The sequence below is a fragment of the Antennarius striatus genome, chromosome 22 (genome assembly GCF_040054535.1).
Source record: "Antennarius striatus isolate MH-2024 chromosome 22, ASM4005453v1, whole genome shotgun sequence".
NCBI classification, from domain to species: domain Eukaryota; kingdom Metazoa; phylum Chordata; class Actinopteri; order Lophiiformes; family Antennariidae; genus Antennarius; species Antennarius striatus.
In genome coordinates this window covers 7,587,139-7,614,818 of record NC_090797.1, presented here as the reverse complement: position 1 = coordinate 7,614,818, position 27,680 = coordinate 7,587,139, and the positions used below count along the sequence as shown (strand labels likewise).

Genomic DNA, 27,680 nt, shown 5'->3' with positions numbered 1-27,680 from the left:
TGAAAGCTCTGTGAAAGACTGTTGACTTATTTTCAAGCAGTATAGGTTGGACATCTGACTCATAGGTGTCAGGTCATTCATGATCACAGGAATCAATCCACACTTCTCCTCTGGTCCGCACTTTCTCTGTTGGCGGCAATAGGGATAACATGTCAAAGTGGGCCTACTCAATCTTGTCACTTTAAGCGCAATCAATACTGCTTCCCCGCCAACCCGAAAGTCTCTGAATACCACCCTTCTCTCCTCACACTAGGCTGAACATTTCAATCAATATGTGACCAGAGGCTAAAAACATCGACAGAAGCAACAACAAAAAGCAAGCCTGGATTCAATGCTTTACAATATACTGAAGATAACCATACATTCTGCAGGAATAGCACTATAATGAGTTGGATTTAAAAAAAACAACAACAACAATTCTCTGAGACAGTCACGTCTTAAAATACCATGCTTTTGTGGCTTAAATGATCAAGACTCTCAAACCAAAGCACTTTCTGTGAAAACAAGTCACTTGTGCAGGACTGGGTACACATTAACCCAGCTTAGCACATCAAACACCACATCACCACTCAATTAGTACTGCAATACAATTAGCAGAATTGAAAGGTTTTTAATCTGTAAATGCAGCTTTTCCAGCATTGTTCTCCTCTGTGAATATGTGGTCCCCAGAGCACCATACATCACTGCTGACAATTTTCAATGTATGGCCTGCCGTCGGCTTCCAGATGGTTCTAATCCATAAAAGCAAGCCTCTGGCCAATGTACCTGGGAATTAGTCAACCTAAAAAATTCAACAAGCCCAGGGAGAGGTTTGGTATGTGTATCTAGGTGCTTAGCCCCAAAAAGGATTGCATTAATTGCCAAGAGGATCGAGAGACACAGACCTCCATTCCCTCATGCATATTTGACAATTCTAGCAGCCAGCTCTGGCCCAAGTCACAGCTAATGGATGATGTTTAGTTGGCTGCTGCATAAGTATTAGCTACCAAGTTATGAGTGGGTATGCTTGCAGTGAGCACACCCACCTCCGTGTCTCCCCAACTGTCTGAGCATGTGTGTCGGTTCTCTTATCTCCAGCCAGCCAGGGTGTAGGTCTGAGTGGTCAGGGTTGGCCTGTCCTAATTTGTGCGTCTTCTCCCGCTACTTGTGCCCTCAAAGGCTGGCGGTGCCCTCTGCTGTTAATCTTTGCCAGGAATTTGGCTGGCTTGACACAAAACTGACCCGGCAGTCCTTTGGGGCTGTGTGCACTAAGAAAACAGTGGAAAATTGAATTCATAAAGATTCTCTTGAAAATGAGTAGCACAGATACTGTAGTCTCTGGATGGACAAAACGCACACACATCTACACACAATCTCAATCTCAGTGAAATGATAGAGGCACAACTCCATTTGAGATATGGCCAATACTGCAATGACAGAGAGGGGAGCTCTTGATGGTGCTGTTGGCGCAACTGCATCAAACAGTGCTGATTATGTGTGCGTGTGTGTGTGTGTGTGTGTGTGTGTGTGTGTGTGTGTGTGTGTGTGTGTGTGTGTGCAGATGCCACTTTGGCTGAAAATATCAGCAAGCACTCACACCGTGCAAAGTGAGCTTGTTGATGTGTGCTCACATGATGCTCTATACATGATGTTCCATTTGAGTGCTGAGATTGTCGGACGTGACGGCTGATTTGACGTGTTTTGAAAAAGAACCATACGTTGGTAAATGCGTTTTAACTGGGAGGCTGATGGAAAAAATTATGACACCATTGGCTCTCAGAGGAGAGTCTTCCATATCAGTAGTGTGTCTGGAGATAGAGGGCATCATTTGCAGTCCAATCAATCAATATGCAATAACACTCTCTGCAATGCAACATTTAATTATCTCGATTCAACTTTATAGGCTTAGAAAAATGATGGCTCGCTAATGTGCATACTGATGTTGATGGCTGTAAAAAAAAATCAATTCATAATTTCCCTATTTTGGATTTGCAGTTATAAAAAGTTGTGATGGTTAGACACAAGAGAACAGATCTACAGCAACGCAAAGTATTGAAGCATAGTAGGTAAATGCTAATGTAAAGATGCTAAAATATTCGCACTGACAATATTAACATTATGCTAAGCTTGTACTATATAAACCATTTTCATGATGACGGTTTAATTTGTTGGCAATCACTAATAATAATAAAATAATAATAATAATAAACTTTTTTTTTTTAAAAATTGAAACTTGAAAAGGGCGGCATGGTGGCGCAGTGGTTAGTGCTGTCACCACACAGCAAGGCGGGTCCGGGTTCGAGTCCCGCTTTGTGCGGAATTTGCATGTTCTCCCCGTGTCTGCGTGGGTTCTTTTTGGGTTCTCCGCTTTCCTCCCACGCCCAAAAGACATGCACTTCAGGTTAATTAGCCGTTCCAAATTGCCCGTGGTGTGTGAGTGTGAGCATGCATGGTTGTCTGTCTCTGTGTGGCTCCATGGTGCACTGGTGTCGTGCCCGGAGTTTGCCTCGCCTCACGCCGTAAGCCAGCTGGGATAGGCTCCAGCTCCTTGTGACCCACGACGGCGGATAAAGCGGTGATTAAAGAATGGATGGATGGATAAATGAAAATTGAAGAAAATATATTAATTTTTGAAGATCAATTTTGAAAATATATCCTGAGGAGGTCGTGATTATTTCTAAAAAAAAAATTATTGGGCTAACTGATTAAGCAGTTAAATCGTCCTACTGAATACATAGTACTTATACCATTGTTACGTTAGCACAGAAGATGACAAGCAATCACCAGCATGGTTGGGATGTATTCTCTCAGCACCACATTTGAAAGAAATCTGTTAAGTAGTTATTCCATTGTGGACCACATTGCTGGATAGATAAATACTCCGTATATTACGTTTTTCAGAACTGTGCAAAACGTATGGCTAAAAATCGTATGCTAATGAGTACCAGTACTTACCTGGGGAACAAACCTATCCACCTGCTAACCTAAGGCCTCTTCATTTTCAGAATCTTTACATTCAAGGTCACATGAACAAAATGTACGGTGCCTGAGGGTACATTCTATTTTTTTCTTCATGGTCTTCATCTAGAAAAATTATTGTAGTGGCACTAAAGACAGAAAAATGCCACATACCGTACACATGCTGTACTAATTGCCCATTCATATAAACCAAAGCGTACAGCCCTCATGGTGAGAACCTCTTTATCTGTATGCAGAATGACTACATTGCTTCACATGAATCATTAATGCCACCTGTCAGGTTCAGTGAAGTGATCAGGCTTGAGGGGATGTATGTAAATATGTAATTTATGTGTGCATACATTTCACTCTATTAAGATTTCATTGGTAAATTAAAATTCACTGTGAATACTGACCTAAAGCAAAGTCAAATCACATATTACCACGGACGTAACCTTTTATGAAAAAAAGAAAGGATCTGTGCAATCCTTGTGTATAGCCGGAGGAGGAAGCGCAATTTGGAGAATATAAATTCATTCAGAAATCAAAGCACTAGAATGAGTTTGGGTCTTTGGAGGTTAGACTCCAGAGTGTGAGTACTTACAGCAGGTGTTAAGCAGTCCGTTGGGTTTCCTCTCTGAATATTACTTGGATCGCATATTCAGAGTGTTTGTGTTCAATGTAGCGCCAGAGAAGCTCTTTTAGACATAAGGAAGTGATGGGAATGTCTGGTTCCGGCTTCATGGTAAGTAGTTATGGTCACTGCAAGAAAAGAGTAAATGATTATGAGCAACTGGTTTCTATTGCTACATGAAATCTGCCTGAGTAGGTCTATATGTTAAATAGTTTGAAACAATTTCTAACACTCGAGGATTTCTAATACTTAAAGCCAAAAGTTGTTCGGTAATCTTGCGGAGGAATCTATGACAGGTACAAATAGTTTTTTGGGGGGTATGTGACTGTTTAGCCAGGTTTTAGATAAGGATTTCAAAAACATTTCCACATCAGCCAGGATCTTCTGAAACAGCAACCCTATCCGAAGTGATTAAAATCTACCAGCACTACCAAAGCTCAGTCATCAACATATTACATCACTGCTACCATATTAAGACAAACACCTAATGGTAAAGAGGTCACCTTCACCTTTTAAATTATTTCCTTAAAAAAAAATATACCAACTGAAAAGTTTGGGATCATCTTCTTTTGGCACAGAAACACCAATAAATTTTCCTTCAAATGTCAAACTATTACTTTAATGTTTGGTAAAGTTAATTAAAAAGCATTTTTGAGAAGATATAAAAAAAAATATTTGTAACATTATATATGCATCTATATATATATATATATATATATATATATATATATATATATATATATATATATATATATATATATATATATATATATATATATATATATATATATATATATATAGACACACACACACACACACACACACACACACACACAGGAAGATCAGCTACATGAACCCAACTTCGTACTAAAGCTTCAGTCTTCACTATATATTATACAGCTCTCATTTCCTAAACTACTTTATAGACATAATGTAGACATCTTTCATTGCAATCAGCTAAAATAGTGGGGCCTATGACTGCCTCCAATGTAAATGACTTCGGTCTGACGTGTGTGTCCTGCATGGAAGCCACAGCTCTGTGAGATCATTACCCCAGAGTGCTGCAGCTCTCCCTCGTACTTCAATATGAGCCACTAACAGGAACATCTCATGTTTAAATTTAAATTTCAGCCATAGAACCTTACAGGAAATTTATAAAGTCTTTACATAATCTGGAAAGGCTGATTAAAAAAAACCTAAACAACGAGCTATTTGTGTATTTAGCATATGAAGATCACAAAATAAAGGATGTCACACCTGTTTTGAACTGCAGGAACAGAAATATCTTGAGTTTAAGAAGTGAGGGAAAGACAGGCTCTGCTGATAAAGGGATAAATCCTAAGGCCATATTGTTTAGTACACCAAGTCTGTCTGCATCACCAAAGAGATGAATGATAACAACTTGTGTTTATGGCGTGTAGCTGTGTGGACGCATTAGCTGTTACTGTCTGCAACACGCCATTCACTGTTATGACTAATCACACCAGCCGGGCTCACATGTTTGAGACGCAACAGCTGCCTCATAGGAAGAGTGTTTGGGCCAAATGCAAACAGCAGTACGGCTTAAGTTAGCGAAGGATTTGGGGAAACATGGAGTGAAACATGTTCAGGCTATGTGACAAATTGCTGTTGGGCTACATTGTTAGACAATACATTGTCCAAATGATTTCCCCGTGGTGAGAATGTGCCTAATGATCTTTGTCTCTGGTGCTCCAATTCATTTATTATGTTAATAGGAAAAGCTGTTTGTCTGATCAGACACTGCACAAACATAAGTCTACTTCAATGTTCCCTAATCATGCTGGAGGAGAATATGAAGGCTTCCAGCAACAAGATGATGAAAATTATTCATAAAGTTGTCAGATAACGATAAGAGTTGAAAATATCTAATAGACAGCCTCAGATTGTAATCTCCCTCGCCGACATGCTGTTAATTTCCCCCACGTGTAAATCTGAAAATTCAGAATGCGTGCCACGGCTTAACATCTACAGATGAGATAGACTGCTCATTGATTGGCTGCTGAGTGGCACAAGCCAAGATGAGTTTCTTCGCTGCTCTGAGCAGTGGACTGTTACTGTATGTGTGTGGTGGTGATAATGTCCATCAAGGTTATAAAGAACAGAGCGAATTCTCTCGGGCGGATGGTTTTATCCACACTCTATCACATTAATCACCCAAGAATTTCCTCGACCATTGGGGTGGGGGTGCTTTTATTGAATGAAGTGACTCACTCCCACAACAGATTTTCATCACGGAGGAGCACTAATGGTTGGTAGAGAACATTGCTGAACTGCTTGGACACTGCACAGACCATAAAATCCGTAGAAGTGTCTAAGCCAAGTGAACATATAGGAGTTTTTTGGGGTTTTTTTCTCATTCTGATTCTGTGCTGGACTCATGAAAATCCTGCTCAAACATTGTTTTTGTTCTTATTTATTTTATGTCTGAGTGTAGAGCTTCAAAATGAACACATTTAACCCAATGGATGCACACAGAATTACATTTTGTTTTTCATCTCTCTGTATTTACCACAAGATGCATATTAAACTTAATACCTTCGAGCTGGTTGGACTGCACGGATAAATCATTTTAACATTTTAAAATAGTAATACAAATCTTTTGGATGTGTATTTCACAAACCAGGATTTACTAAATGTGTTGAAGAAGTGCTTGTTTTTCTTATCTTATTTATTACAATGCTTATTATTGATTTTTATAGAAGTTGGTCTCCATTTGACAGTAAAAATTGACATTCCATTTCAGATGAGAAGTTGGTAACCTGTGTGACATTAATGGCGCATATCTCAAATAGTGAGCTTCTAGTACGTATTCTAGTATAGATAATTTTTTCACTCATGGTTAGTTAGTAGATTTTTTAAAACATGCATACATACATGTGTACAGGCCCCTGAAACAAACACACACACGAGGGGCCTGTAGGCATACAAGTATATACAATGGGACACAGAGTGACAGGCAGCTGCCTCATAATGCACCCCCATTTGAGCAGCTTAGAGGGGGGCGGTGCCTTGTTGAGGGGCATCTTGGCAGTGCTCAGTAGGTGAACTGACACCTCCCGCTGCCAGCTCACACTCCAAAATGTTTTTGGCCCATGCGGGTCCTGAACCAGCGACTTCGGGTCCCCAGTAAGACTGAGTGGACTGAGATATTCAAAATCAAAATGCATCTTCAGAAAACAGTCTTTTGCATATCAACATTTAGATTTATTCGCATCCATAGTAGTAAATATGTCTTTATTGCTGATTGCATTTAAAATAAATAACAAGGACTAACCTTTACTTCTTTCTACTCATATGTTCTTTTTTTGTCAGTTTCTCAATTGTAAGTATTTGATTACTTTTATCGTCTTTCAAATTCGGTCCAATGAAACAAGATATTTGAAGGCATTTTTAAAAAAAAAAGAAAATCCTATTCAACAAGGTAATCTGGAGAAAACCTTTCCTGGCTTTTTCTTTTATCATTTGCTTGTATCTGGGACATTTCTTTGCATCAAAGTTTCTGTTAAATACAGATAACGTGGGAATGAGACTCTCTGATTTACTGCACCTTGAGTGTGTTCAAACAGCAACCGACAAATCCAGCCTTTAACGACATCGCCTCTGGGTTATGAATGAGAGATTTTTTTTCCCGCTCGATAATGAAAATAATCCTTCTCTGCCGCCCTAAGGCAAATAAATCTGTGCCGTGTCACAGAGCACCATCGCCAGTCACAGGTTGAACCTCACATGTCCCACACTGTGACAGTAGACTTCCGGCGGGGATTCAAACAATTTCAGGTTCAGCAAATTTGTTTGTCATGAATATGATTCACTCTGTGTCAGCTGTGCATAACATTATAATCAAATTCCATTAAGAACAGCACCATACACAGATGAAACGCAGGTTATGGAAAATGAGAAAATGTGCTTGCCAACTTTTTTGATAACCACAGAGATGAACCCATTCATCTTGTATCCATCCCCTTTTAACTCGTCACAGCTTCACCTCAGAGTACCCCTGTTTGAAATTGCTATTCTATGTCTGATGACTTCTGTATCTGCACGAGATCCTCCTAAGAGGTGCGTTTCATCTGTCTTATTACAAAAACATGTTCAACCTGCTATGAACTGTCAGAAGCGCTTTGGTGAGACCTCATTGAAAGCATAAGCAATAAAACAAGGCTTCCAGTGTTTCCAATTTTAAATACTCTGATGGGATCTGCCGTAATGCAGTTTCCTAGTACTTGGTGTCCCCTGACTACAACTCCCTCCTTCAAATGTGGGCTGCTGTTTTATTGCAACATCAGCGTTACAATGGTTAAGAGGGAGGGGCTGCTTCTCTATGTCTGAACCCGATCATAGATCTCAGTGGACGTCTACACTGACTCTTCATTATCTGCTCTTATCCAAAATCCCAGCAGGGGGGCATGTGTCTGGATACAAAGCCTTGATTATATAACTGTCTGGGTGTCAGGCTGTTTACTAGCCAATACATCAATCATCCTGCTGCTGCTGCATATCTGTAGAATATTTGGGCTTTCAGTACACATGATGGATCTACGTGAATACACAATCGCCTCGTTGTATTGATCGAGAAAACTAAATCACGACTCTCTGGCGGTGCGTGGACAAATGCCAGCACGCTTCACATTGTTCCTATTTTCAGGAGGTGATGTATCTGCATGCTCACCTTGCCAAACATTTAATTTTGAGGGGCAGAGATACAGCTCAACTCAAAATGTGCAGACGTCCATGATGAATGCAAAACTCACAGTAAACAAAGCGAGTGATTAGTGGATCTGTTTAACCTCAGGGCAGACGGTTCCCATTATTAGATGGGAGAGTTTACTTAGCTATTTGCTCTGCCATCTGCCTTCCACCCGTCCTCCTCCTCTGCACTGACACAGTGCCACTCAAGACTAACAGCTCCAATTACAGAAACCACCCTTTGGTGCTCACACCAAAGGGTGGTATCGAGTTCGAAAAGCCTTTTACCTGTGTTGTAAAACATATATTTGAATGAAATTGAAAACTGATATTATTCTGGTAAAAGTGAGAGTCGTCCACATAAATACAGATGACACCTCTTTGAATCTGCCTGCCTCTCTGCCTGTCTGTCTGCCTGTCTGCTTATTTGTGTGTATGTGAACATGTTTATATTTGTTTGTCAGCTTGCTTGCTTATTTGCTTGGTTGATGTATTGATTGATTGATTGATATATTGATTGATTGTGTGATTGATCGATCAATCAATTGGTTGATTGATCGATTATTGAATTGATTGATTGACTGTATTGTACTTGTTTCTTTAATTGTTTTAATTGTATGTGTTTGTGTGTGTGTGTGTGTGTGTGCGCACGCGCGTGCGTGCGTGTGTGTGTGTTTGAAAGACTGTGTGGTTTTGTTTTTCTCCTTTGTTCTCCTTTGTTTGTGTGTTTCTGAAATATGCGTTCACACAACCCCTCTCTGTATAAAAATGAGCCACTTTAAGCACTGCACAACAAATAATTGAACTTGACTGAAGGTTTTGCAAAAGACCACTCAGGATTACTAAGACTTTGAAGTCGACTTTATTTTTCGTGCCATTCTTAATTCATTTTTATCACGCATGGTTATTTTTTCTGTATATGGCCGTAATCTGAGTTGAAATGCTCCCGTCAGTTGATCACATCTTTCCAACAGCACAACATCACCTTCAATATCAACCAACTATCTTCCTGCTGCTGTTTTGAGTTTGTCTTCTTTATATCTCTTGTTCCTTAGTGCTCCTATTTCATGCCCCTTCCATCTCCCCATCATCGCTTAGTCTTTGAAGGATCTTCAACTTCATCAATCACTGACTTCACCAGCATTATCAGCCACCGCCACCAATGTCTGGACTTCAGAGCATACAGTATATATCTTGTTGCTGCCCAGAACACACACTGTTTGATATCAATCTCTGTGACAAGTCTAAGGACAAAATAGTACCTGACAGCAAAGAGTTTCTGACACCAAAGACAAACATTCTACCATCACATTCTGAGGCATAACACTAAAAGGACAGACCACCTACTCTTCATGACTCATTATCAACACAGATGGGAAAAAGTGTGCCACTTTCAGTACATCTTCCATCAAAAGTGAGTGCAGTGTTGCTTTTTCTTATTTGTACTGCATAGCATCACTGAGTTCATTAGGTTCTTTGAATGACACAGCATGTATGTCAACAACAACAAAGTTCATTATGTTTTATGGGTTGGGTGCTTCACCAGAATTGACATCAATGTCATAGATATTACCAAACGTCTAAAAGTAAAGCAACAAAAAACCTCTAAGCTCCATGATTTTGTTCCATCATATCTTTCAAAAATAGAAATTTTAATTGAAAAATAATTTTTTAAAAATTCAATCTAAAGAGGTCTCCTCTAAATTATTTCCATTGAGTGTAAATAATAAGTTAAAGCTGATCAAATAAAACCACTCCACAACTACTTCTTTTAGGCTTTTCAAAATCAATGCTTCTGAGAAAATGACGTTTACACAAAGATGAAAAACATATCGAGCTGAAAGTTCAGCATGAGGCTTCAGATAAAAGAAGAGATTCAAACAAATACTGATCGAGGATAATATAAAGGGTAGCTCTTCATAATACAGCCAATCAGAAGGAGATTAGATGAAATTCCACTGTGCTTTGATTTCACAATAATCTTGATGGCAACTGACTGGACCTTTCACACAATGCCACTGGGGTTTATAATCATACTTGTCTGAAACTGAATTTCAAAGCTCCACTCAAAAAATGGAACAGACATAATCACATGTCAGATTTGTCAGTTCCACTTCAGTGGCTTCTTTCACTGTATTGTAAAAGATGCAGATAAAAGACAGAGGTGAAGGATATCAAAACTATGCTTGGACTGTAATTAAAAGTCATCATGGATTATTTCTTTCAGGGAAACTTATATTCCTTTAATAATTTGTCAAACAGCAGGGAATATTCTTACCTTGAATAGCACTGAAATAAAGGTTAAGCAGTTATTCGTGAACGTTATTTGCCCTTTTAAAATTCTGTGAGTCTTTTAAAACAGTGGTCCCCAACCCCCAGGCGGTAGGCTGGTCTGCACAGAAAAAATACATAGCTTTATTATACTTAATTATTCTCATTTTATTAATTATCTGGTTCTAAAAAATGTTTTTTTAATTGAAAATTAGCAGATTCTCTCCACCACATCTGTCTATGAGTCACTCTTGATGCATGTCAAGATGCTTGCCTCGGTCACATGACTACTTTCTTAAAAGGGCCGCTCCAGCCGGTAACACAGAATACATTACCGCTAAATTGAAACTCCCACGCTAGCAACATGAACAAAAAAACAACGCAATCTTATGAGGACACTTTGCTAATAAAGTTGCGTATACATTGTATTAACGTTTTTATGCTGGTCGTATCATTTTATTGTGTTGTATTTATCCGCCACATTTTAATAGCTGGTCCGTGAAAATATCGACTGAAGTTAAGATGGTCTGTGGCGAAAAAGAGCTTGGGGACCACTGCTTTAAAAAACTTGACATGCTTCTTGGAAATACTTGGAAAGGTACATTTATACCATTCTTGATCAACATAATCCCATTAGAGGATTAGAGGAGTAACATTTTGGAGGAAACTAAGTCAAATTGATGTGATTTCAGCTTCTTTGTCATCGTGCTATAATTCCCTTATCCAATGTGAAGATCAATTATTACAGTACAAAGCACAGGGAGCCATCATGGAAACTACACTCTTTAGTTTGTTTTCTGCAATTTACTGTTTTCTCCTATGTACAAAATACACTTGCATAGTATTTAGGGGAAAAAAACAGTTTCATGTACACAAAAATCAAGGAATACGGGAAACCATAATAATGATAATGGCCTGGCCCAAAAGATGTGGGGTGTTTAGATTGAAAATGAGTGTTGTGTGAGATAATTCCTCCCTGCAAATGCAAACAGCAGTAAACACAGCAGTTAAAGCAGCAGTTAAAGAATCTGAAGCATTCCAGTGTTGAACACAGTGATTAAATGCTGCGTTTCAGTCAGAAACCGCATATAATTTTCCATGTTGATCACACAGATAAATGCAAGAATATATGTAATTTGACCACAATAAGTGTAAAGAATTGTGCCATGGGATTAATAGTCTCTTGTATCAAGTTATTAATTTAAAAACTAATATATTATTTATTCTGGTCAGATATATTTATTTAAAAGTGAAAAGTGAGAAAATAAGCTTAGGAAAAACTACAAGTAGCTCAGGTAAGTTTGGCTCTTCCTGTTGTATTCTTGTTCCTTGATTCTGCAGAAACGTTTGGAAGATGTGACTGCTTGTATAACATAATTTCTGGTAAAACATATGTAAATGTCCTGTGACAGCTTAGGGCTTGCCGCACATGTAGTTAGTCTGTGGCAGTATTGCTCATTTTACCCCATGACATGTTGATACAAAAGAACTCTATGTTCTAATGTTTTAGGTTGTATCTTTTTCATTTTTACTGCCATGGTTTGAAAACACCTCTCATCAGGACAGATGACAGAGAGCATAGATTTCTCCTTGCCTCCTCTGTCCTTTGGGTTCTAACATGTGACACGTCAAGTATCTCACCCGGTCACATATGTGTGACTCTGATATGACAAGTACGATCATCTCTAAAAAGACAAAAGTGTCACCTCTAGATTTTTGCTCCAGCTTGCTGATCAAAAGAAATTGTCCGCACATGACACTAGCACAGAAACAGAGACTGGAATAGAACAGAATAATTTCTCCCATTTGCAGTTTCACTGTGTAATTATGAACAAAGCCTCAAGGCCGCACATATTCAATGAACAGATTTAAAAACATATTTTAAAAAAAACATAATAATTATGTTTTATGGATAAATATTGGCATATGACTTTTTTTCACAGGCTGAGAATCATCTCCTTAATCCCTCTGCAAATCAGCAAATCATACTGCAATTCTGTGGGAAATACCACCGTACCCTGTGCCCTAGATTAATACCAATGCATTTCTTTGGAATTGATTATTTAACAGTTTTGTGTTGTGTTTTATCTGAGTCTGGCAGAATGACTCGCCGCTGTCATACAGGGCTTTGACGGTGAATTGAAATTCTTCAATGCAGGTGTGGAAAGCGAGAGTGATGAAGAGGCTCCTTCACTTCTGTGTTCTGCTGATAACTTTAACATCTGACCAGGATTTTGTTCAGACAGCCGGCCTTATGAAAGCAAGCAGCTATGCTTTCCTCCACACACATTTGTGTTCTCAAATGGCTTTGAGGTTGGGATAATCAATAGATGATTCTGCACAGACTAGATTAATGAGTATTTCTTATCACAATTCAGCTTATTTTGATGCAAGATTGGTGTATAAATTGAGAAGTTAGTAGTGAAGCAAATTTGTGACAATATGTATTTTGTGTATTTTTGTGTTTAATTTACCTGCACTGTGAAATACTTTCTGACAATCAGCAGTTTATAATTCTCAGATCCAGGTTGTAAAGAAAAATGGAGTTCTGGCATTCAAATGCCTTTAAAATGAATTAGTCATGCTTGGAAATGAAAACCACTGTCAGCTGGATGGCAGTCAGGCCTGTTCTCACTGCTGCTACACGAAGAAAAAGATGAAGTGCCTGCATGCTGATTTTGCAACTGGGCTATTGGTAACCCCCACCCCTCTAAATCCCTGTTCTTTCACTCTCTCCATTTCCTCCTCCTCTCTTTCTACTTTGCTCTCGCTGACATGTTTATGGACTACTTTCATATTTCATAAAGAAACTTTAAAACTAGAATCATGAGCACATTTTCAATGTGGAAACATGCTGTTTTCTTTTCCCTCCACACTCTGACCTTGTTTTTGCTCTTACTAGTTACATACACAACCAAGGAACCATTTCCACACAACTCACCAGCCCCCCACACCCCCTCCATCACCAATTCCTGTTTTCACACTGCAGCCATTTTCCAGAGTGATTTGAAAGGATAATAGCGCTCACAAATCATCTGTGGGGCAGTGGAGCCCATGAAATTGATGCGACTTCATTTCAAAACAATGGTGGTGCCTTATGAGGGCCTCATGATGTCATAACTTTAGTAGCTGACAGGCCAGGCAGGTGTATTTTGGCCCCAGGATGGGATATAGCCTGCTGAAAATTCGCTCAGGAGAGTTTAATCAATCGCGGTATCGAAATATATGGCAAGTGGGTGTGTAAGCAGCCACAAGTCATGCTCGATCTCATTCTCTGTGCCAAACAACCTGACCCGGCAAACGGGCCTCCTTATCTCTGTAGACATAAACAATACTTCAAGTTCAAGCCAAGGCCACGTCTTCACAGTTTAAAGCCACATAAAACAGTCCAAATAATAAAAAAAATATCTCAATCTCAGACTGAATAAAATCACCTGTAAAACCTGAGATACAAGTTAAAGTCTTTCAACTTTGGCCTTTCCAACTTATTCTCCCTGATGCTGTTCTTGCATGATCAACATGCACGATGCCAGTAGGATGTTTTGTTGGAGGGATGGATTGATAAATTATTCATCTGACCAAGTGAAGTAAAGTATAAATCTCCTGGGTTTTACAACTATAAACGAATGGGCCAGGCATCAGCGTCATCCTGATCTGAGAGCAGTTATTAAAATGAATGAACAATATTTTTCAAAGTGAAAACTTTATCCATCACACACATTGCCTCTCAATTAATTCCTACTGCAGCCCCTTGACATTTTCTATACAGGGTGCATGGGTTACACGCACCTTCTGTAAGAAAAGATTAAAAAGCCACTTATATGTTGAAAAGAATTATGGATGACTAAGGAGCGCAGCTTAATTGGAAATTGATTGACTTGGCCGAGTTACACCTGGTCTCATAACGTATTACATCGCTCATGCATGCTGGTTTGATGATTATTTCAATAAGCAGCTCCGAAATTTTACTGGTGTCTCTCCACAGAGAAAGTTACGAGGATGAAACCGTGTTGCTCCAACAGATCCAAGACAACACTTCAAAGTGTTGGGAGTTGATGTTTGCATGAAGGATGCTGCTGTCCTGGCTAGGAAAAAGGTTCCACCTCTTATTTAAGTTTCATGAGCTGCTGCCCAAACATGGCGTAACTCCTTTTTTGAAACATGGGTTGCAGTGTTAGGAGTTATTTTAGTGTTGTTTTATGAGCCCACTGATTTAGTCTGCCTGACTGATTTTATTTGCTTTGTCATTGCTTTTACAAATATGTTCCAACCATAGCTTTAATACACCTATCATTAGCATGTTCTAAATTAGGGCCCCAATCTTTTCTCAAAATATTATGACCCCACTGTTCTCAATCTACATGTCACTATTGTCAGATGTTTTGTGTAATTTTTATTAGCTGCAGTTTTCTTACTCAATCAAAAATGCTGAGAATTACATTTCTGGATCAGACTTCTCTTCGGAGAGGATAACATAAAGCCGCAGCAGAACACTCTTTAGGGCTGTTTATAATTTGAAGATTATAACTCCAACAACATCCACAATCAGAAGTCAGTAGACTGTTCACAGCACTTACTTTGATTATTTATCGGAACCAAAAAATTACGCTATAAGTCCAACATTCAAGATTAACTACCAAAAATTAATACCTTACTTGTATAAAAGAGTACATTAAATGTGAAGAATAGCATAAAAATACTTTATTACAGTCCACAACTGCCTAGTTGAAAATAGAAGCAACCGCAGAAGTCAGATGTCTTATTAATGGGTGCTTGCTGGCGCCAACTGTTTGGTCAAAATCCAGATGGTATGAACTCTTCTGGGATTCATTGCACCAAATTTGCAACACGGTATGATTATCGCTTGGTTGATATTACACATTTTGCTCATTTACACACCTGGAAAGAAGACTTTATTTGGACTTGTGCATTAGAGTTCCATTTTGCTCAAATTGGATTTGTTAAAGAACTCCTCAAAGATTTTGGCTATAAAACCTTGAGCCAGAGACTCATGCAACTTCATGATCAATTACAGCCTAAATATTGATATCTAAAGATTCATTTAAATGAATTTCACTTGCTCATTGTACATTTTATGAACCCTTAGCACCAGTCTGATTACCCAATTCAATTTCCAGTTACTAATAAATGGCAGCAAATATCCTGTACAAATATACATTCAATAGAAGGACATGACTGACATTCCATATTTTGTATTTAGGAGGAAGCTGGATCAACTAGTAATAATAATTAGTTAAATGAAGATTTACAACAGCCTTAAGAGAAACATTTAAAACAAGGATAAAGTAGTTGCAACTATGTAAGTACATTACACACTGGGCTACAGCAGCGAGACTGGGCAGAGCAGACAGGGACCATCTCTGTGATGGGGGGAAGACATGCATGACTGCTCTACAGGCTCCAGACAGACGCAGACTGACAGCAGATACATGGGGATGGCGGACAGAGGAAACTCCTCTCCTCTGCCAGTGTGTGTCAGCTGGGGCCACTGGCACAGCAGTCCTAGCACCTAAGCACGTTAGCAGACGGAGAGAGGCACATCTCTTTGCGAACGGACAGCATCTCTGGATGTCAAATCAGACAGACGAGGTGGAGGGAGGTCAGAATGACAGCAGGAGCAGCCAGATAGCTTGTCAATGCTGTTGACAAGCAAATGGATGAACTTATATGTTCAGGACTGGCAGTTCTAGTTTCCTGTTCCACTTGGGCACGCCCCAAAATGATTGTCCTACTTTTAATTATTCGTCACAAGCATTCTAACAGGTCATTTAAACAAGCCCTGGTAGATAAATGTGAAATTTTACTGTCTCTCCCCTAATCTGTTTGCGTGCATCTCCTCTCCATCTCCTCAGCCCGAGCCATGTATCTATACGTGTGGTTTATTGGACTCGGATGGCTCAAGCTGGCACATTCATTTGTCACTGATGTGCAGGATCTGATCCCAGAGTCAACATTAACATTGCTGTTCTAGGGCAGCAGTTTCATTATTGAGCTCCCAGCATGGCAAACCTCACCATTACTGATCTGAAGTGAAAAAGAGAATGAACAAGGAGCGAGGAGGGGAGATGGATAGATGAGTGAACCAAAGATGTAGGATAAGCAGAATGATGGAAGTGGAGTAAGGGAATGAGGGAGTGTGAATGAAGGATGCTAGCGTGGGGATGAAGGAAAAAAATACATGACCAAATAAATCACCAGCCAACAGATAATTGGACTAGGAGCACTCAAGGGACCGTCCCTGCACCATGAAAAGTGACACTGTGATTTGCAATTAACTCCAAGAGGAGAAATGGGCATTTAGTTCCCTTTGGATTAATTCCAGCAGTGTGATACCTGACAATATGGTGGCCATAATGAATCTGCTGGGCTGCAGGAATGATTGTCATCATTTAACTCACATAATGTTACTGTCTGTAGGAAGCAAGTTTCTCCACCTGAGAAGCATAAAACATCAAATTAGACCTGGACATTCAAAGATCCACAGTAAGTAATGACTTTTCTCTACAGACTGCTTGTCACTCGAACTGTTTTCGAAGTTTTTGGAGTTTGAAGTCATCTGCTGTCCTTGAGGAAACCCAAATGTTTTCCTTTACAAGTCTTGTAGTATTACTAAGAACTTGTTTTCAAGGGAAAAATCCTCCAGTCTTCCTACAAAGACTTCATTTTTAAGACACTCAATATGGAATTCTTGTTGGTTTATCAACTAAAATATGTGTTTCCTGACAAGGAAGATATGGTCATTTAATTTCATTGATGTGAAAGGCAATTAAGGATTTGTGAATTCTACAAGTGGCAAAACAATGCATTGGAACGAAAGGGGAAAATTCATTGTAGATTATTTATGCATTTTTACCTTTTAAAAAAAAGATCTGTTGATACGAAATAACAATAACAAGACCCGAATAGAGAGAAAGCGAAAACGAGTGACATGACCAAAGACACCATAGTTATAGGTTAAACCCAATCAAACCCTTCTAGCCTTTTTCAATAACTACAAAATCATTTTGCCTTTATCTAACCTTACTTTGTATGGAATAGTACATTACATTCATCCAATAACAATGGACTTGATAATTACTCATCTTGATTATCATCAGACTCAAGCATATTTTTTATTTTTCATAATGGATGTTGTCACTGTGTGTGTGAAGCAAACTGTCTGACCTTTCTGAAAGACTCCTCTGATAAAACACATATTACAGAAAGACTCTCATTAAAATCTAAGCGATTGTACATAAATGTGTCTTTAAATACAAAAAATACTCAGTACTGATTGCAGGAGGCTGTTATCCTAAAAGTACTGTACCTAAACCTTGAATTAATTATTCATATGAAGTTTTATTTAAAAAAAACTAAAATCTTCAAAGTACAGCTGATTACTGTCTCTTTCAGAAACTGGAATCATCGAAAAAATGTTAAATTTCCCAAATACCAAGGTTAAGTCCATTTCCATGTCTTAATCATTTACTATAACATGAAAACACATTTCTCAGTTTTACATATGTTTTCTTAACTTCACGGTTTTTCTTTTCTGCTAAACTGAATGCCAAAAGGCAAGATATGGAATTCTGATATTACATAAAAAACACATTTGGCCTAATGTGATATGAATTGATTGTATTGGGGTTTTTAAATTATGCACCATAATAAGGTTGTTTACCGTCCCTTTAAGCACTTAATCTTTAGGAGTGAGGAAGTGCAATTTTCATAACACTCAACACTTGTTGTTTAGCTTTTAGCATAAGGTAAATGATCCTCAGTCTCTCACAACGACTTGGGAGACGCTGAGTCAATTGATACTCCTGTCCCGTCGTCCATGTTAACAGCTTCCAATTATCAGCCGACTGTGAACTGAGACCTCACTGATTTAGTTATGTGGGAATTATTGATTGGACTGGAAAACAGTGTAAAATTGAAGACAAGTGGGATGACCTTGTCTCTTGCGCTGCCTTCCTGAGTGACAAACAAAGCAGAGACGGCTGTAGAGATAAACCTTTGCAGAACAATCCACATTTTATTAATACTAAACACATCGAAATACATATAAGGTGTGTGTCTGTTTAGAAATGGTCACACACCTTAGATTAACAACGGCTGTAGCTATTTTCTAACATACAAACCGTTGTAAAATGCTCTTATTTTCACTCACTGTTTTTTTTTTCCAGAAGATCAGACATGCACTTTCTCTGCTATGACTTTGTTTTTGAGAGGGCTGTCAAAAGGGCCATCAGAGAGTGTGAATAGGCCCGGCTGGCGCCTCACACAGTGAATGTATCCCACCGTCTGTTTGTGTTCCACTGACACAGTGTAGTCTCTGGACTCTGTCGGCTGTGCTGTTCCTGTCATGTCAAATAACAGCATTTCAGATGGGCTCCCCTCTCTGACGCGACCCATGCTAGCTCAACTGGAGGCCAGAAAAGCTTCAAATAGCAATTTGGGAAATGTACAGAAGTCCACTGAGTGTCCCTGGCAGAATGCAAAAAAGACGCCTCACAAGTTCCACAGTGCACATACACGGATGAACATGGTTACCCTAGAATTGTCCACTTTCCCTCTTGCCGGCGTTTCTTTCAAATGTCAGCTCATTCACCTGGAACAAGTTACACAGACCTTCAGGGATCCTTTTGGAGAATGTCAGACCAAAACCATGAATCTGTGCAAAGCTCTGGATAAAGTGCAATGTCCATTGGCTTCTCATGGTGAAGCCTGAGGGGAAGAAGTGAGACATCCAGGCCTCAGACAGTTCGGTCACGCTGCACTTATCAAGTGTACATGCAATCTCAGGCTGTGTTCTGTCTCTTAAATAACGCTGTCATGTTTATCCTGCGGAAGCATCTCGTGACCCGGTTTCCTGTGCATCTCATAATAATACTGTATGCCTGCATTCTGTACGGATACATCATCTACCATCCCTGAAAGCACCTCAGAAGGAGGACAACTGTCTTTAGAAGGAAGTCTCCCAAACGCCATCAGGGTGGAGAGTTATTTACTACCGTTATCTGGCCTTTGTCACGTGTTTACTTTGAAACAAGAAGTTGATCTGGCTGACTGCATAAAATGAAACTCTCTGGGGAATATAAAACATCGGATGAGCCTAGTTATACCTGACGCAATAAACAAGTCTCCACTTGCAAGCGTGTAGAAATAAACTCACACAAGCCAGTAACACTAACAGACAATAATTGTCACTGGATTTAATAATATTGGCTCAGGATGGTATATATAGCTCCTTCTGTTGGTGCTGTTGCTCTCTTGGCTTGTAGAAAAGAATGTTTACTTTCTGATCTGACCCACAACACGATGCAATGAACTGAGGGTGAATTTGGTGATGTTTTAATTGGTAGTTCCAACTAAATGAACTTGTGTTTTATACAAAGGAGCAAATTTCTAAAATTCTTTGAAAAGCTGAAGGTCACATTTGTAAACTGAGAGTGAATTCAGTCTCTTAGACTGATTGGGCCCAGCTGAATGATAGAAAAGTGTTTTCTAAAGCACACACAGGTTGTACTGTTTAAAAGTCCTTGGTAAGTCTGCTAGCCATGCAGCTAATGTTTACTATCATGGTGGGTGATTTCACTGTGCTTGGAGCCAAACATGTCAAACATCTGTGTTAAACTTTTTTTTTTTCTTTTTTATGCTTCTAGTGACGCATTCTGCTCATGCTAATTGGTCTTTTCTAAACTCATACTGTGAAAGATATGAATATCCACACTTACATTTTGTAGCAATCAACCCTAAGATCACCGAAATATCTCCCAGAAACATAAATGTTGGGACTAAATGAAAATTTAAGGTATAACCAAGTTCATAGAAATTCATTATCTGGTCACCATGAAGAGATCTACCAACTTTTGTGACAACCAAACAGTCAGATATCAAGTGTATGGTCAGTATTTGACTATTATTCTTCCTCAGCTTCAGGCTACTACATTCAGGATCACAGTTTGACTTTTAGTGCCTGATCAATTTAAAGTTGAAACCTGGAGCTCAATAGTTGTACTGAAAAGTGGATGGATAGATACTACAATGCATCACATAGTTGAGCGTAATCTGTGGCAAATCTACAAAAGTCTCACTGGGATATTATACAGCTATGTCTAGTATTTGGGTATTTTCTGCCATTTTGAAAAAAAAAGGTCCCTCTGTCTTGTTTGTCTGTGTAAATTAATTTAAGCTGCTTTTATATCTGCATTTGCTTTGCTTCAAGCAAATCCTTTGGAAAGTAGACTTTCCAAGCTTGGATTTCATCCTCTGAAATACCAAGCTTTCTTCCTGTTGGCGAATTGCTTGTTAGTGCTCCCAACCCATGAGAGGAAAAAGTCACACAGGGCTACTTCAACCCGACCACACAAGCAGCAGCAGCAGCAGCACAGTGAGATATCATCGAGCCTGACATGTTGGCACCTTTTACAAGAACTTGTGACACGAGTCGAAGATGTCTCCTCCTGATGCCGAAGCTGCAGTCGCCCAATTAGAGAGGAAAAGCAATCACACAACAAATATTTCTTCACATCCTTTGCACTCCGTTCAAACTATTAGCTTTTCTGTCAGTGCACCTTCAGCTGTGAGTCAATTTGAATGTAGAAGTCAGAAGTGAACGTTCGATTTTAACTTTTTTTGGATGTATGTTTTACAATTTTCCATGAAAGAGGAGCTTCACCTGCCAAGAATTGAAATAACTGCTCCCTGCCGTGGTCTGATGAGAGCCGACACACATGCTGAATGTTTTATGGAGCCAACAATAATGGCAGAGCAGAAGCTTGAAGTAGTCGGCTGGAATTATCTGGTACTGAAGCTTAGAGTAATTAAGAGCAGGGAATGGCCGCCCAGCATTATTGCTGGATGAACGGCAAGACTGAGGAACACCTGAGGCTTCTGGAAGCAGAGCATATTTAGAGGGATCTCCTGAGAATTTGAGGACAGTGCTACAACTGCTGCTGCCGCAACTGAGCTGCTATTCTCACTTTACAATGACTGAAATATATGGATCTACAATGCTGAGGAGAAGGCAAAAGGCAATGAGATTCTTGTATTATGAAAAAAAATATATTTCACGGACAGCCAACATTATGTTTAGAAACAAACAGAATATTGGTTTTTACAGTAATTAGAATGCCTGAGGTAAACAATACACCTCTTTGCTACAAACATTAATTTTTCTTGTCTATTTGATATTCAGTATCACCATGGCGATCTGCTTTACATAAAGGCAGCAACACTTTGCCTATCAGGAGCAGTTTCAGATTTTATTCTATTTGATGATTTCATTCTAACCTTCATTATTCATTATGGGAATTATTTGTTGTACATCACTCCTATTGATAAACATATGCTACATGTGAACTGATATATAGTAAATAAATAATTATATATGCAAATTATAATATATTTATGCGTGTAATTCACAAGTGTCATTTTTTTCCATCCGTAAAGAGGTAAATTGTATCAAATGCCTGAAATTATAACCAACTTATTGTTTGAAAAATTGTCCCGTATCGACTCCAGTCATCTAAACATGAAAGGTGAAACTTTGACATTTTTATTCTTAGTTTTATCTACATGTGTTTGCACACAAATCTGCTATTCGCACGTTCATTTCATCACCCTCTTCTTCATGAATTACCTCTCCAGCACCACACAGCCCTGAGTATTTCTACTGCCCCCAAGTGGCCAAAAAAATTAGTTAATGTGTTTAAAAAAAAAATATATATATATATATATATATATGTGTATATATATATATATATATATATATATATATATATATATATATATATATATATATTTATATATATACTGTATATGTGTGTGTGTGTGTGTGTGTGTGTGTGTGTGTGTGTGTGTGTGTGTGTGTGTGTGTGTGTGTGTGTGTGTGTGTGAATACACATACTGTGTACACACACACACACACACACACACACACACTCACACACGCACACACACACTGAGTGACAGGAAAATCAAATCACAACTCCATATCTCTGGAGGGTTTTGTTGGGTTTTTCTGCCAGTAAAGGCGCCTCAAAATGTCCGTTGATGTGATTAATGGCTTTATGAATAAAAGCTGATTGATTGATTGATTGACTGATACATCTGCAAAGACTGGAGCTAAACAAATCCCTTTTACGTCTGATACCTGTCAAGCGCCTCAATCAACTGGTATGTATATCAGCACTGAGGTTGTCAGATGTCACACAAAACATGGATCCGCAATGACCGCAAACTTCAGGGAGCCTCTGAAGTGATGTCATGGATTTCATAAGCAATTAGGGGGTCACTGAATGTACCTGTGGGTTGATGAAATATGCTGACACAATGCTGTACGTAATGCTTAGTGCTGTGACTCCAAGTCTTTGTCACAAATACAATTACACTGCAAGCATCATTTAACTCTCTGTCTGCTGGATATTGACCTTAAGGAGGAATCTCTCTCCTCCCATCTTTTCCAATCAATGCCACCTTGTGTGGTGTTTAGTGCCACTTCATGTGAGAAAGCTCTGCAATCACTCAACATCTGATAAGGGGCACAGTTAAAGGGCAGCATGTGTGTTTTCCCCCACTGGCTGTATGAAGAATGTGGAAATCTGTATGCTCTGAATGTAAGTAGTTCTCTGCACGGATATATATGCTGGTAAAAGCATATTTAGATGTAAATACGAGTCAAAAACATCCTGTCAGTCTTTTCATTTGTGTAACCTTTATCCTCACACATATATACACATGTATGCCTTGTGTTTGAGTCTATATAAACCCTTTCATAGAATGTCATTTCATCTGCTCCAAAGAATTCCACATACTGGCAAAGCCAAGCTTCTGTCTATGCGCAATTATGGCTTCCTTCAACCCTAGGCTGACACTGTGTGGACTTCCTCATCCGCACAGAGCAAAAAATAACATTTTAATTGCATAAAAATAAAATAAATAAGTCAGCAATGGTAGAAAAGGAAAGCGATTAGAGCAGGAGCTCAGTGCAAATAGAGGAGCCCATTGCGGTTGAAAGCATGATAATTATACATTCCTTTCTGAGAGTGCCAACTACACAGATTCACTAATGTGCACTGTGCAGCCGCTCTTCAACCGAGAAGCTTATGTCCACAGAATGAGATGCCCCACCAGCTAAATTTAACTTTTCACAAAGGCAACCTCGCCTGTAGAACTGTTTTCCGTGCCAAAAACACAGATTTAGAATGCAACATGCATTCATGGTAGGTAGGAGCGTTGGCAGGAGCCTCCTCCTTCAATCTCGTCTCGTATTTCTGCCCTTCACGTGAGTGAAACCAAGGGGGAGTGATATACTCCCTTGTATGTGTGTGTGTGTGTGTGTGTGTGTGTGTGTGTGTGTGTCCGCACACATGCATCTTAACATGAATGCATTTTGTTTTGTAACACACATACTGTAACAGTAAATATTCCTGTCCATCTTCAAACTGTCAAAATCACTGGTTGATTTTGTTTTTTTAACTACAGGAATTCTATGTTAAACTTAAATAAATAAATCCCTGCATATGTAAATCGTTCTCAGTCAACATGCCAAGTTAGGGTATACTAATGCAGAATTATTCGCCAAGTTTTATACAGAGTACAAATCAATGTACTGCATCATTTACTATCAGAGCACATGGACACGTCTGGTAATTATTATGTGTGATCTATAACATTTTGATTTCTAGCACAATATCAATGCATTTCATAAAAGATATTGAATAAGGAGTCAAATATCTGACCTAGGTAAACCTCAGAAACTTGGAGGAAATTGAAAAACACGTCAAATAACTGTTGGGTCACGGTGCATCCAGAGGTCATCCATCAACACCAGGATGTCCAAAAAGTAGAAGCAGAGAGCAACAAGTCACAGAGACCTCTCCAAACTTTCTGCACAGAGAGTGGCTCGGTGGGCAGCGATGCAACACGCTGGTATTTAAGATCTTATTATTTTCTGTGGACGTTGTGAAAGTTCACTCAAGTGTGCTTTTAAAAGTACATAAATAAAACTGTCTGAGGGCATTGTTGAGTGTATGATAATAGAAAAGGAGAAAATGTGAGTTGTCAGAGGATGGAATTCAGCAAAATAGCAGCTGTTAAAGGGCAAATTAATCATCTTCATACTTGTAATAGATTGTAAGAACAGTGCACAAGTGTCACTAATGTCTAAATGAGTATTGTAATGATTAAAAAATCCCAAGAATAAAAGTAAATGGTGTGTTTTCAAGCTATTGCCAATTTATTCTATAGACAACATAACTGAACCATATAATACACCCCGTAATAAAAACAGCAATCTCAGACATGCAAGAGGAATTGTTAAAGGCTTACTGTTTGTTCTAAACCATTTCAGGCATTTAAAACATGCTTCAACAGGGTTCGGTGATTGCGTTGACTGATTTATGTCACCAAAAGGTTTTTTGTCATCACACAAATTGTGTTTTTTGTGGAAACATAATAGGCTGTCAAAACCCTTTATATAGAGGTAAACAAATGGCTCTTTTTGCTGTGCTTGGATTGCTGCTGGGTGCCTTCTCATACAATTTCCAAAAAAAAAAAGAAGACACTGAATTATGTTTTGTTGTCTTTTGTGTCCTTTTCTTTGGTTTTCATCGCAAAGAGCCTCGGCGATAACTCTGATAATGATTTACCAACTACTCTGCACTACAAATGTGAACTCTTAAACCTTCCCTTGTTCTCCTGAAGTGTTTAAAAAAACGCACACAGCTGAAGTGATGAAAACTTTCTGATGGATTCCAGGCAGTAGCGAAATGGAGAGCCCCTCCTCTTTTTGGGAGTACAGACCATATAAAATTCCCAACTAAAACGCTATACATGAAAGTGAGTGAGCAAAACCAGCATCACCAGGAAAGAGTCAGACATATAAACAGATGCTGAGACGTTTGTTATACCAGTGCCGTAATCTTCAAACAAAACCAATTACCAGCAGAGAATCAGTCCAGGTCAAGCCACATACTTTGCAAAGCAATGTGTCAAATGAAAGTCAGCATAAGTTGTTGTTGATCAACTGCATTCTGGTAAAAATCCATCTAATATCCTTTGAAATAAAATGTTATTCAGCACATGATCCTCACAAATAAAATGTGTTCATTCGTATCACAAGGTTTTCATATTAATTGCAATACTTTTACAAAGTACACACTGTATAATCAAAGGATTGAGCCTCCCAATATTTAGATGCAGTATCTGAACTTCAAAGCAACCAGTAAACAGATTTTCCCACTCAGAATCATTTATCATTTCCAGTTTCATCATCTTCGCTTATTCTGACATTCGCTTGCTCATTAATGTCTTTATGTAGTCCAGTGATCCTTATTCAACTGTAGTCGTTTCTCCGTCCAAGTATCTTGCCTTCCTTTTATAATAGATGCGACTGTTAATGTCGTTCCTATTCCATATGTGCAGGATAAAACTGAGTCATAAAAGAAAAGCAACTTCATAAATCATGGCTTTACCTTTTGGGTTCCGTCCTGTCCTGGGTCCTCGGAGGATTTATGATCAACTAAAAATCACCGTCCATCATTTGAAGTACATTTTGGGAGATCCTATGTGCGTAAAGCAGCTCAACAAGGAGACAACAGTCACACAGTCCGACAAAAACCCTCCTGTCTCTAGTCGCAGCTTCTTTCGCTGCGCTTTTACGCACGTAGGCAGTGGTGACACGAAATCGTCTCTTAAACCTACATAGGTTTTCAGTGATGTAACACCACGAGTTTTTATTTACTTTGCTTTATTAATCAGACGGGAATCAATTGAAAACGACTTAAAATAGCATAATTTCCATCCCTAACATGTGATCAAACGCGATGAAATTGAGAATGGCTGATCGAATCGAGGAGACTACAGACCGAGCTGCTCCGGGGCAAATATAAACTAGAGCAGATCTGCATTTCTGCTATTAGATATCAGGATTTTAAGGACAGACGGAATGCAAAAGAGGAAGAGCTGTGGAGAAGCCAGATGTTGTATAAAACCAAGAATGAAACAACATGGAGGACATTTTTTATCCAAAGCGCATAGAGGGAGCGAACATCACTGGTAAACCGCATTTCCCCGCGTAATCAATCAAAACCCTGTCAATAAAATTGCTCAAGAAAAGCTGTGAAGACATTTCTGAGAAAAACAAACTGTCATCAGGTGCTTGATGGGACATTTTGCGCTCTGCTAAAGGTGCAAGTGTTTGAATGTATTTTTAAACAATAAAAGTAGTGATGGGATTAAACCACACTTTCACATTTTCAGTTGGTGATACCGGAAACTATTAGAAAGTGAAGTTGGGGCTCTCCTCTCCCTCTAATACGGCACGGACAGCGCAATTGAGCTCCGACGTTTTGAAGAACATTCACTGATTCCCATCATGTACATGTTGGCAGGCACAATCAAGGCTGTTTGAGATATTTAAATTAAAATTAAATACCACGAGTTCCACATTTTTTGGCGTTTTACGCGCAGCATGATCATGAATTCAGGTGTTGACACTGGTGGTTACATGGACAGTCCCTTCCCCGAGAAGTCTTAAAGTTTGATTCCCTGCAACAATTACTCCCTCCTGTCGGAGTGTCCTCGAGCTTGACAGTTTAATGAAACATGCTGTTCTCTCTTTCACAGAAAAAAAAAAAGGTTCTCTCTCCTGGTCTGAGTGAGTCGGGCGAACGATCTTGACAAATCTCAATTTCCTTTCTTTTTATTATAGGAGGAAACAGCCTGTCGCCGATTCAGGGAAATGGTATTCAGGTTTTGGCTTACCTGCTTTCATGCTGTCACGCTGGTGGCGTCCGCCGGTCCGCTTCACGGCACCGTGGCTGCATGTCTGAGGACATGCTTCTGGAGACGGGCTTTGGAGACGAAAAGCGCCTCGGCTGCGCGAGAGAAAGTGAGGAGGTGGGAGGTTGTGTGTGTGTGTGTGTGTGTGTGTGTGTGTGTGTGTGTGTGTGTGTGTGTGTGTGTGTGTGTGTGTGTGTGTGTGTGTGTGTGTGCGTGCGTGCGTGTGTGCGCGCGTCAGAGAGGAAGAGAAAGGGGGAGGGAGAGAGACTTAGAAGGCAGGCTTACATTATCTTCGATGATCGCAGCAGTCTTTTGGACTTTTTGATTGTGGGAAACCACAAAT

General features: G+C 39.2%; 1 protein-coding gene across 2 annotated transcripts in view; it reads right to left on the bottom strand.

The window, feature by feature from the left end:
* chrm2a (cholinergic receptor, muscarinic 2a) overlaps positions 1-27,459 on the bottom strand; it is a 70,192-nt gene extending 42,733 nt beyond the window's left edge. Inside the window, exons 1-2 of one of the 2 annotated variants that reach the window (XM_068306969.1) lie at positions 27,320-27,459; positions 3,542-3,699 (exon numbers count right to left, since the gene is read on the bottom strand). The gene's annotated coding sequence lies outside the window, so the exon portion shown is untranslated. Of the gene's footprint in view, positions 1-3,541; positions 3,700-26,028; positions 26,273-27,319 lie in introns of those variants that run through there. The other variant, XM_068306970.1, reaches the window with a different exon arrangement.
* Positions 27,460-27,680: the final 221 nt, after the last annotated feature.